Source organism: Palaemon carinicauda, chromosome 35, assembly GCF_036898095.1.
Source record: "Palaemon carinicauda isolate YSFRI2023 chromosome 35, ASM3689809v2, whole genome shotgun sequence".
NCBI lineage: Eukaryota > Metazoa > Arthropoda > Malacostraca > Decapoda > Palaemonidae > Palaemon > Palaemon carinicauda.
This window is the reverse complement of record NC_090759.1, coordinates 58,418,535-58,431,034: the sequence shown is the minus strand read 5'-3', so window position 1 is coordinate 58,431,034 and position 12,500 is coordinate 58,418,535. Positions and strand designations below refer to the sequence as shown.

Below are 12,500 nucleotides of genomic sequence, written 5' to 3'. Positions count from 1 at the left end.
GTTTTACTATACGTTAAGACATTCCCCGGTTACCCTCGTGTATTGTTTTCATTCAGTGGAGACTGATACCTCCTAGAATGTTATGAAACATTACACATCTCTTCGGAGATTTAAGGGTAATCTCTTTCCCTCATGAGTGTAGCCTCAGGCTACAACCCTAATAGCCGTGCCTTGAATTTTATTCAGACATTACGGTTTGTCCTGCCTCTTCCCTTAACCGTTGGTTGTGGTATATCAGCAGGTTTTGGGATTTAGTCAGAATCTCAGAGTATTTAGTCTTATGTCGGCGACCTGCCGGAAGGGCGAATGGGTTGTAGGATACCATCATTCCCCTGTCGGCTAGGTGGCCGGCAATGGAGGTTAGCCCTCATTAGCCGCACTCGAAGTAATGGTAGGATACCATCTTCTCCTTGTGACTAAAAGAGTAGTCCTGTGCCACAGTGCTCTGGGCTGAAGAGTAATATTCTTTAGCCTAGGATAACGTGGCACTAGAACTCTGTTTCTTCTTTGTTGAGAGGAGGCGGCAGTGCCGCCATCCCCTTAACTGTGTCGGCATTCTCTGGGATGGAGAACTGAGTCTCTCCTGTCACCTGGGATTCTGCCGATACTGAAACAGAGTTTCTTTTAACAGGTGGTAGGACTGGCAATTTTGCCAGTTCCTTTCACACTCGTTACAGGACCCTGTTCCCTACCCCTCTGTCCACTTTTGATGGCTGAGCCATTGTCTTTCTTTAGGCCGGCATCTTGCAACCTTACCATTGCCGGTAGGTTGCCGGAGCCAGCCAGACTCCCTCTCTAGCCATGACTTTGGCTGATGGCAGGGCATACTGCCGCCAACCACATCATCTGCCGGCTGTTATGGTCCCTGCCGTTATCTGATGACTGCCGGCAGCCAAGATGGCTGCCGACAACTGGAGACTGTCGGCAACTGCCGGCAACTTCCGGCTCAGCCGGCGGCCAAGATGGCTGCTGGTAGCTGGCGGCTGCCGGCGGCCTTGATGGCCGTGAGTGGGAAGTCCCTTCTGTCCCCAAGGTTCTTCAGTCCTCCCTTGGACTGCTGCTACAGGTTCTGTTGCCGGGGTACTGCCGGCCAGGCCGGCAAAGATAATGCTGACTCAGTTGGCAGCACGCCGACTGTACTGGTACTGCTGGAGGCTTGCCGGCCGGCAGTGTTTCGGCGGTACCTTGCCGGCAATAGTACTGTAGCTGCATGGAAGCCTGAATGGTACATTCTCCCCCTCTATTAGAACCTTCTTTCTGGAGAAAGGCAGTCAAATTAGACTTTTACATCCTTAATTACTGTATACATTCACAGTAAGGAGTAGCCTTTTTTCCATGCTCTCTCTCTCTCTCTCTCTCTCTCTCTCTCTCTCTCTCTCTCTCTCTCTCTCTCTCTCTCTCTCTCTCTCTCTAGCTAGCATGCCAGGTATGCCGGCAACATGCCGGCTGAACTACTTTATATGTTATACAGGTAGCCAGTATATCTGCAGTATAGATTATACTGCAGATAGAAAACTATCATATATTTTATACTAGTAGTTATTTCCAATATATTTTGGATATCCAACACAGGCATTTGCTGAGCCCAATCCTATATTGAATGAATATGATTTCTTCAATATCCTGATTAGAATCAGTATTAGGATTACCCTACAATATTAAACACTTCAGACAAGAGTAATACACTCCTAACCCATAAAGGGTAGAGCCTTTATCCTTGAGTCTCCCTGATCAGGAAACACAGCAAATGGGCTGAGTGGGATATACAAATATATGTCTTTATTTTCTTAGTCCAGCTGGCTTCATGCTAGATGGACCGTACTGTCATATGCTACTATGAAGGCAGCATAATGACTAGACTACAATACATGATGTACAGTTGCCAGTAAATTGCAATATAAACCTAGTGCAATTAGAAAAACTACAGTACCATTATACAGTAGTATTTTTTGACATACCTTGGGTACCCTTGTATGAGCATTCCGCTGGTACCGGTCATATATTGAATGAATAGTTTTCTTCAATATTCTGATCGAGAATCAGTCATCCTAACCCTACAGTATTAACATTATCTTGGGACAGTGATTTGATACTTCTCTACCCCTAGGGGTAAGAGCCCTTCTACTTGAAGTTACCCAATAGAGAAATCTTCATGTAGTCATTACTGAGGGGAGATAACAGCATTTGCTCACAGGGGTACACAAGTATGTATCTCCTACTATCCCTTTATAGCTTACTATCCTAAGCTACTCTATTGTAAAGGACATTTGCATGTTGATTGTCAAGGAGTTAATCCATTGTATACTCATTTGGTTTTCCTTTATTTACAGGAGGAACACCAATACCTTGTGCTGCAGTCCTCTGCAAGGCCAAGAGTAAGTATTTTTACGGTCATAATACTTGCAGGTTTCATGCCCCCTGCAATATTATTTCTGGATCCCTACATTATTGGAACCCACAGGTTTGCAATATATGTCGGACATTAATGTCTGAAGGTTTTGAAAATCCCAAGTCTACGGAGACTAGGGATACAGCTCAATATAAATTACGCAACTGGGTGAGAGGCTTTCAAAAGATCTCTTCGGGTCCTTTCCTACCTAATGATAGGATGCGTAAGCTACTATTTACGGAAGCAAGTGAGGAAATAGTAGCGCCTCAGGAGCCAACTACATCCCCTGACGGCCAGAAAATCTTTGGCATTGAGGGCAAGAAGTGCCCCAGGGTAGAAGAGAAAAATGTGTCGGAATTTCCTCCGCCTATGCCGGCTATAGAGCCATCGATGTCGACATCTTCGTCTTCTACCCCTCTATTGGATAATGTGGTACAATTATGTATCCAGCTGAAGAATCAAATTGAGAGCTTTCGTAAACAAAACGAAAAGCAGGAAGTAAAACGCAAGATAGAGCCTCATAAAGCTTCTCTTGTCGCTTCCCAGGGGTCAGTCAAACGACCCATGAATCAAGACCTACCAACATGCTCCATAACCAATCCCTGCAGGTTTGTGGAGCAGAGGCCGATTTCAAATGGCAATCTCTACATCTCAGAGAAAATAGGTGCTGTTCCTTTGGACAAAATTCAATTTTGGCCAAGCTTTGATGCTTTCCCTAATTGTTGGGTTCGACTGAAGTACGAACCAAAGTCAAGAAAAGGAACGGAACCAATGGAGGTCATGATTCTCGAACATGATAAGGCACAGACTATCCTTTCAGGTAGTCTAAAAAAGGCGGGTTATTCAGAGTCGAAGGTATTCTCACTGAATAACAGACACCCTTCCTTTCTTGCTGCTATTTCACTCTCATTCCCCTTTATGGGAAAGGCATTTACTTCTGTTACTAAAGCGGTAGAGGCGGGTAAGCCATGTCCCACACTCGATGAGTGCAAGCCTTTATCACCAGCTTTTCCCGGACAGGAAAAGGATTGGAAGGAAGTCCATTTGACATTTTCAGTAGGAAAATTAGACAAGGATGTCGCAAGTCGACAAGTAAAGGTATGTCTCCCAAAATTGTCTGAGTTGCTCTTGTATAATGAACATGAGTCAAAGGAGAGACTTGCGACATCCCTTTCTCTACAAAACTACATAGAGTTGTGTTCAACCTACGAAAATACCCCAGACATGCTCATGGTCATAGCCAAAATGCATATGGCTACCTTAGTGAAGGACCTTTACGCCTTTATGAAGGCTAGGAGAGCATGTAGAGAGTTTGTGTTCGCTGCTGCAACAGTGAAACACGAAACAAGGAAGCTAATATCTTCCAACATCTGGGGTAAAGACCTCTTCCCACACGAGGTCATTAAGGAAGTAATTAAGAACTCCACCATGGAGAACATAAGTCTTCTCCAAAAATGGGGCATTCCTTCAAAGAGAAAATCTTCTGTGGTTGTGGGTCCCCAACCTAAAAAGAAGATCGTAAATGCTGGAAATATCCGGGCTGCTCAACAACATCCCACTATTCCAGTGACCATGATGCTACAGGCAGATGGTCAAAAGTCTAAGCCTACTGACTATTCGAAGCATAAAGACGCTTCGGCTAGGAGGAACATTCCCTCAAGATCGCAGGACCTTCGATCCTTCGGTCCAAAGCCTATTCAAGATGAGCCATTGATGGGAAACAGAAATGTCCCTACCATCGTTTCCTTACCTTCTCCTACAGTTCAAAACCCTCCCGGAGCAGTATACCTGAGAGCTATAGAGCATACAGGTGGTAAGAAAACTATAGCTCATCGAGTTCCAGGGAAGGCTGTTTTGTGTTCACGAGAAGGACTCAAGAAATCTCTGAGTCATTCTGAACTTGTCGCCACTCAACAAGTTCATAAAAAACAGCAAGATCTGAATGTTAATCCCTCTGAACATATGGACCTTGTTCCAATTAGGGGTATTCGTAGTCTTGTCAGACCTGAAAGGTGTCCTTCGGAGCCTTTCAGTTAACCACCCCCCTTCCTCCTATCTAGAATTCATGTTACAGAGAGTAACATTCATCCTAGGAAAGATACGTGTCGGACTCACAGTCCTAAATGTCTTCATAGGATTGACGAACTTAGTCACGTCAAAGTCAAGCCTAGAAATAGTTCAGGTATTAATATACAGTACCTGATCGAGAGGCTGGGGTGGGCAGCACCCGAAGTGTATGGCCAATGTGCATTCAAAGAGATGACCCGGTTCCCGGGACATCACGGATGCAAGATAAGCTTCTAGAAGTCTCTACTTTCTCCAGCTCAGGGATTTCGATGGTTAAAAAACCATCGAAGCCCTCAGTCACATCAACTCTCCTTTCCCTTGGGAATATAAAAGGAGCTCGTGAGGTCTGTCAAGAGACTCAGGTAATCAGTCAGACTTCCATAATGCCAACAGGGAAAAAACACGTATCAAACGCTTGAAGAGATAAAAAAAAGACTGAGATTGGTCCCTCTTTAATCGCTTCTCTAACAAAAATTAAAGCACAAAAGTCCCAAGACTCTGCTGGTCCTTTCATGAGTGGGGAAGACCCCTCCACACAGATCAGACTCCCTACGACTGATCTGGGACACCGAAGCGATAATAAGACGTCACAATTGAACGTCTCATGCAGTCTTGGTGAAGTTACCCATCCCTCTCTTAAAGGGATGGCACCTACCAGCAGTTCATTTACAACTGATCCACAATGTGACGGTGGATACTCTATTTCGATCCAAGCCGAAAGAGTTGGAATTGTCCATGGACGTAGACATATTCCCTCCCAGATGGGAACAAGTCCCGGAACTGCAATTCGACCTCTTCATCACGAGCGTCTTCAAGAAACTACCTCGCTATATAGCCCCATACGAGGATCCTCTAGTGGGGCTGATAGACTAAATGAGGCTGGTCCTAGCTCTGATCCTAGGTATATTTCTGAATGTTCAGAAATTAACTGCCTTTGTTTTATCACAGAGAACCCAAACCCTTCATTTCATGATTTTCTCGCTCTAGCGGTTAGAAAAAGGTTTGGGATCTCAGAAGGCAATATAGAATTCTTAGAAGAATACAAGGCCAAGTCAACTAGAAGACAATATGAGTCTTCCTGGAAAAAGTGGGTTGCGTTTGTCAAAGCAAAAGGACCGAAAGAAATTTCAATGAACTTCTGTCTGTCCTTCTTTGTCGACCTTCATAGCCAAGGTCTGGCGGCCAATATGATAAATATGTGCAAGTCAGCCTTGACTAGGCCTCTCCTATATGCCTTTCAAGTGGATCTGGCGAATGAAATCTTTAATAAGATTCCGAAGGCATGTGCTAGGCTTAGGCCCGCAGTACCACCAAAGCCCATCTCTTGGTCTTTGGACAAGGTCTTACATTATGCCTCATCTGTGAACAATGAAGATTGTTCTCTTAAGGATCTAACCCAAAAGGTTATTTTTCTGTTTGCTATAGCCTCTGGGGCTAGAGTTAGTGAAATAGTGGCCCTATCCAGAGATGAAGGTCACATTCAGTTCACGGAAGTGGGAGAACTGAATCTCTTTCCTGATCCATCCTTTCTCGCTAAAAACGAGCTACCCACTAAGAGGTGGGGTCCCTGGAGAATCTGCCCTCTGAAGGAAGATGTCTCTCTATGTCCTGTAGTGTGTCTAAAGGTCTATCTTCGTAGAACTTCAGACTTCAGGGGAGGATAGCTCTTTAAAGGAGAAACTTCTGGATCAAATTTATCCCTAAAACAACTAAGGGCGAACCTCACCTACTTTATTCGTAGAGCGGATCCGGAGTGTATTCCCGCAGGTCATGATCCGAGAAAGATTGCTTCATCACTGAACTTCTTTCAGTATATGGACCTTGAGCACCTTCGTTCATACACTGGATGGAAATCATCCAGAGTGTTTTACAAACAGTATGCAAAACAAGTGCATGAACTGAAACACTTCGTAGTGGCGGCAGGTAGTGTATTAAAACCTGCCCCCTAATTACTGTGGTAAACAGTTAATGGTTTGGGACCTCACATGTCCTCGCACATGTAACGGATGAGAGTCATCCAGAGTGTTCTACAAACACTATGCTAGACAAGTCCATGATCTGAAGCAATATGTGGTGACGCCAGATAGAATATTTAACCTGCCGTCTAAATTCTAAGATGAACAGCTAATTGACTGGGACTGTCAATTAAAGGGAGAAGAGGTCATCCTTCCTAGGTGTGACTTCTTTTGTTTAAGTGTTACCATGATAACACTAGCTCTGTTCAAAATCCCAGGTGTGGAATTATACAGATAGCACTAGTGCCGGTGTACGAAGTACACAGTGCAGATAGAGGTAACCAGTACAGGAATTATAAAGAGAAATTGCTTTATAATTTTTCTTCAGTCTGAGAGTGGCACTCATCATTTCTTCCTTCAAGAAAGAAATATAGTCTCTGTACTCATTACAGGTATAATCCCATTGTCATAATACATTCGTTTTACTAAACATCTCTTTTAGTCATTTATTAGGAATAAATGTCTATTTGGATGTAGTGCGTCCACTTTCGCCAGACAATTGTATGTATACATGCCAGAGTTGATATCCCTCATATATTTCTATGCATCAAATAATAGATATAAGAGACGCTGATGTTATTTTAGCAAAATATACAACTATGAGACTATTTGTATATTCAGTGTATACTTATGTTTGGTCATACAATATATGTTAACCTCGAGACCCCTTTTCTACTGTCTAGATGACTCTTCCCTGTAGGAGGCAGGAAGCACTAACATTGTTTATGATTAGTGATGGTGACGAATAACGGTGACGTCACTTGTCTCAATTGGTCCCCATGACCATAGAAAAGGTTGCTATAAGGTTAAGGCACTGATGAAAATCCACAGATACACTAATGCTCTGGTATGCTTCCATCAGCACGACATGGCTTGAGCCCAAAAAAATGGATTTTGAGCAAAGCGAAAAATCTATTTTTGGGTGAGATAGCCATGTCGTCCTGATGGACCCACCCATTTCTTCTAGAAAGAAAAGATCTTCACAGTATCCCCCCCCCCGTGGTAATGTATCTGTAACACCATGCTCAATGCTACAAGGAAAGTCCGCCATCGTGGGGATGGCGCTGTTATCATACTCAATAGTAGTACGAGAACGGGGTAGCCTTGATACGGCTCCCTTTTATTTTTCCACACTTCCTCGAAGCGTAAACGCTATTAGGGGTGCAGATTGCTATGAGGCGTGTCAAGAATACGTCCCTGATATTATGCGATATCCTTGAGAGAAAATTTAAGGATATTCGCGCCAGGAGTTAGAAATCTGGATGCCTAAAGGTAAAATTCTCTGGAAATATCACTGTAGTACATATATCCCTTAGGAAGCTACTTTAAGGAACTTCCATCAGGACGACTTGGCTATCTCACCCAAAAATAGATTTTTCGATTCGCTCAAAATCCGTTTTATATATATATATATATATATATATATATATATATATATATATATATATATATATATATATACATACACACACACCTACAGAAGACAAATACAGCAGTGGTAGTAACCAGTACAACCCGGATAGTACTGATCTAGAAGTGCTGAAGGCAGAGGAAAGCTTAGGGAAGGGTTGTCATTCTTTAGGGGTGGAGGAAATGCCCCTTAAACTACAAAAAAGAAAAAAAAATCTTACGATCAGCTGGATGCCCTGAGACGAATTTACACTCATTCATGTCACTTTACATATTATTAAGATATCAAAATGGCCAAGTTTAAGGTTTTGCGAACTCTTACCTTGTACTGATAATATATTGGCTATATATATTTCAATTTGTTCACGCCCATATCTCCCCGTTCATTGAGTAGGAGGGAGAGGTAGTAGTTATACCCTAGTGAGAGGGGGGTGCGAGTGCGAGGGTGTGTATATTTATTTAGATATTTAGCTGTCATGTTTGACGGGCCACGTACACATGTGTTTGTGTTTATATATATAGTATATATACAGTATATATATATATATATATACATATATATATACATATATATACATATATATATTATATATATATATATATATATATATATATATATATATATATATATATATATATATATATATATATATATATATATATGAATTATCAGCCATTAATGGACCTCTATCTTGAGCTTTTAATTTAATACTTTTCCATTTATCATCTACTTCGCGCTTCGTAATCCTCGGCCAAGTAGGCCTGGGTCTTCCAACTCCTCTAGTGCCTTGTGGAGCCCAGCTGAACGCTTGGTGAACTAATCTCTCTTAGGGAGTGCGAAGAGCATGCCCAAACCATCTCCATCTACCCCTCATCATGATCTCATCCACATATGGCACTGGAGTAATCTCTCTTATAGTTTTAATTCCTAATCCTGTTCAGGTATTTGACTCCCAATGATATTGTTGATTTTAGACTGTATCTTGATTAATGGAGAAAGGCTTACAATGTTGAAACAGCTCAGTCCAACATTAACAAATATTATTTTTTTCTATTTGAAGTGCCATAGCATTACTAAAAGTCGCCAGAAAAAAAATGTACATGATAAATCTGTTTAAGAAATTTTGACAATTTGAATGATAAACTACAGAAAATCTGTAAGTCTGGTCGTCGGTGGAACAAGTTGAATTCAATATTTGATTCTCGTACATTATCAAATGTTTTAGTTTTTTTTGCTGATGAATTGAATATCTTGACAAGTAACGAATTTTTAAACCCTTTGAGACTTTTGGGTCAATTTTTTTTTTCCGGTAGATATTTTGCTGATGTTTATGTTGCGTATTTGGGTTGATAATTTTGTTGTAGATCTTTGGCAATGCCTCTTCTAGATTTTGTGCTGATCTTTATATTATTGAACTTTGATATTTGTGGTATATATTTTTAACATGTCTCTTATTGGGGATCTTTTGCTGATGTTTATGTTAGGGAACTTTTTTTTTTTGATCTTTAACCATGTCTCTTTTTGTGGAATTTCTGCTGGTGTTCATGTTATGGAACTGTGACTGGTTGATTTTTCTTTTCTTTTTTAAATAAATCTTTGACCACTTCTCTTGGGGGCATATTTCTAATTTTTTTTTTTACTATGCCTCTTATTGTGGATTCTTTGCTGATGTTTATGTTTTGGTATTTTGATTGATAGTTTTGTGGTAGATCTTTGACCTAGTCTCTTGTTGGGGATGTTTTGCTGATGTTTAAGATGTGGAACTTTAGTTGATTATATTTTTACAGGTCTTTGACCATGTGTCTTGTTGTGGAGCTTTTGTTGATGTTTATGTTATAGAGCTTTTGTTTACTTATCTTTGTTATAAATTGTTGACCATGTTTCTTTTTGTGGACCTTTTGCTGATGTTTATTTTGTAGGTCTTTAACCATTCCCCTTTTTGTGGATCTTTTGCTGATGTTTTTATTATGAAACTTGATTGATGTTTTTGTATAGATCTTTTGACTACGTCTCTTTGTGGATCTTTAGTTGAGGTTTATGTTATGGGATTTAGTTGATGTTTCTGTTGTATAGCTTTGGCTGATGTTTTTGCTATTTTGAGCCCCTTAGATCCAAAAAGAATTTTAAAGGGCCTAATTATCAAAATATAAATGTGTGAATGTTGGCCACATGATGTTTTTGACTTCCAGGTTTCCAAAACTTTTTGGGTAATGTTTTCGTGTTGCAGTAGCCCAGATTAATAAAAACCTCAATTCTCCCTTTAAATGAAACTACAAAATGAGACATATCTACAACCAATGTATATATGCATTATCAGTACTACGTTTATTATAATGGGGTTTTTAGTCTCTGCTGTGAGGGAATTTATTTATATAACCTGGTCATACTGTGAAAAGATTGATATTTAATTCAAGGTCAGTTTTTACCAAGCAATAGGACTGAGGTAGGCTACAATGGAAAGCGATCACTATTATCAAAAGCCATATACCAACCTTCTACCCCCACAAATGGTATCGGAGGTTTTATTCGATCCAATTTGCAGTTCATACCGATCGAACAGTAAGTTTAAGAGTGGATTTTAGCTGTAAAGGAAGTATACTCACACATCCTCTTACTTTGTATCTCTTTACAAAGTTTGGCTTTTCATAGTGTGAAACATCTAGTAAATTACTCTCATGACTCATAATTTTGGAAGAATGATCGTACAGTAGTCTTTGATGATGGTAGGCTGCTAATATCTATATTGAGTATAAGATAACATTGCCAGTGTAACATCTTTTGATGTAGCCTAAACATCAAGTAGGATTAAAAAGATTAGCCTTTTCATAGTGGTTGACACTTGTTATCACCATATCAAATTCATTTAATTTATTATTTGTTTGTGAAAGGTACATTTAATAATTTCATAGTAAGCAAAGGGAAATGTATAAGGTGATATGAACCAGGGCCTGTGACGGGAAACTGTATTGTGTTTTAACTTTTTAATGAACATTATAAAATCCTTTTTAGGTTAATATAAAACTTTCATTATGGATACCTATTATTTTAGAGATATTAAACTTCGCTTGGCAACATTATATTCTCTCTTTAAATTGCATTGAATGTAGTTATACCCATGATCTATAGATTATTCTATAGACCTTGGTTATACCCGTCCAGCCTACTTATATAATATTGTTCTAGATAACTCATTATTGCATCGGAACGTCGTTTCACGTAGGCCTTTGTGGATTTTTTTCCCCTGGCATCTTTCTGGCACCTTTACTTTCTCAAATCTCTAATGATGTACAGACTCTGGCCTCCTAGTTTTAATGTCAATATATCTGGTTCTTTTAAGAACGTAGTTTGTTAACTTGAATGCAGATTTCAATGCAGACAACATTTGGTAAATGTGTTAAACTCTGTAGTTGCTATTGATTTTATTAAAACTAATTTTGAAGTATAATACCTATATCTCACAAAGCTCACATCGGTATTAACCACACAGCTCTCGTAGTGTAGTGGTTATCACGTCTGCTTTACACGCAGAAGGTCCCAGGTTCGAGCCCTGGCGAGAGCAGGGATGTAACATTCGTTTTAAATTTTTGTTTAATTAGCGTTTAGAGCCCATCTATTTATATACGGTACAGCATAAGTTTAGTGATCAAGAGAAATTGCAGAAGGTATTGGATCTTATGAATAAGTGAGTCATAATTTTACCTTAATATTACTGTCAGTGCACCTTAAGCAGTACCAATGTAGGCATCCATTAAAGGCTTTGCAGTGTTCCTTCGTCTCCAAGCTGTACTTAATTTTTAGTTTTCAGTCGTGACTCCGTTTCCACTTCCTTTCTTCCATCTTGCTGTCCAGCCTCATAACTTCTGCTTCTTACAACGACTGCAGGGATTTCCCTCAGTTACACATGGATGCTGAATTGCCTCCCAGGCCCCAGTGCTTGATTATATGGCCGGAATTTATCATTCTTTTCTTCTAAAGCATAGCCAAGACCTGATGCTATTTTAGATTTTCTGCTTCTAGATAAATACCGACATGCAGGAAAAAAGTATGTAATTTTGTCGGGTTTGGTAACTAGCAGAAAAGTGCACTCCACCTGTATCGTGACCCATCGATTCTATCTTAGAATTGTATATAAAATAATTATTCATCTTATCCTAAAACATCCATAAATGGTCTTACTTGGTTGATTATTCTCATTTTGAAATATTGCCAAATTTTATGGTTTCTCAAAAATTTCTAAGTTTGCTAGGTTTTTTCCTTGTCCACGAACTGCTCTGTCCTGTAGTTGTTCTTCTAACAAGTGATAGGTAGCTTGTTGATAACTGCATTACAGGCCTTTTAAATGAAACAATTACGTGATGTATGGCCAAGTGTCGGCAAAAAAAAAAAAAAAAAAAAAAAAGCTACATTAGATTGAAGTAGGGGTACAGATTCAAAAACATATCCCTGCTAGGTAACGACTTGTGCCTCAAGTTGAGTTAAGTGGTGATACCTTAGGTTAGTGTCTATTCTCTGTGATGTGTATTCTGAAAGGAAATAGATTAAAGCCAAGGTGAATGTTTTGGCATGAAAATGCAGAACATTGTGGTAAATATGTTCACAGGAAACAAATTCTTCAATA

The 12,500-nt window shown here is 40.0% G+C and overlaps 1 non-coding gene across 1 annotated transcript; it reads left to right on the top strand.

The window, feature by feature from the left end:
- The first annotated feature begins 11,368 nt into the window (after nucleotides 1–11,368).
- On the top strand, nucleotides 11,369–11,441 carry TRNAV-UAC (transfer RNA valine (anticodon UAC)). Its single transcript has one exon. It is a non-coding gene; the product is annotated as a tRNA-Val (tRNA).
- Nucleotides 11,442–12,500: the final 1,059 nt, after the last annotated feature.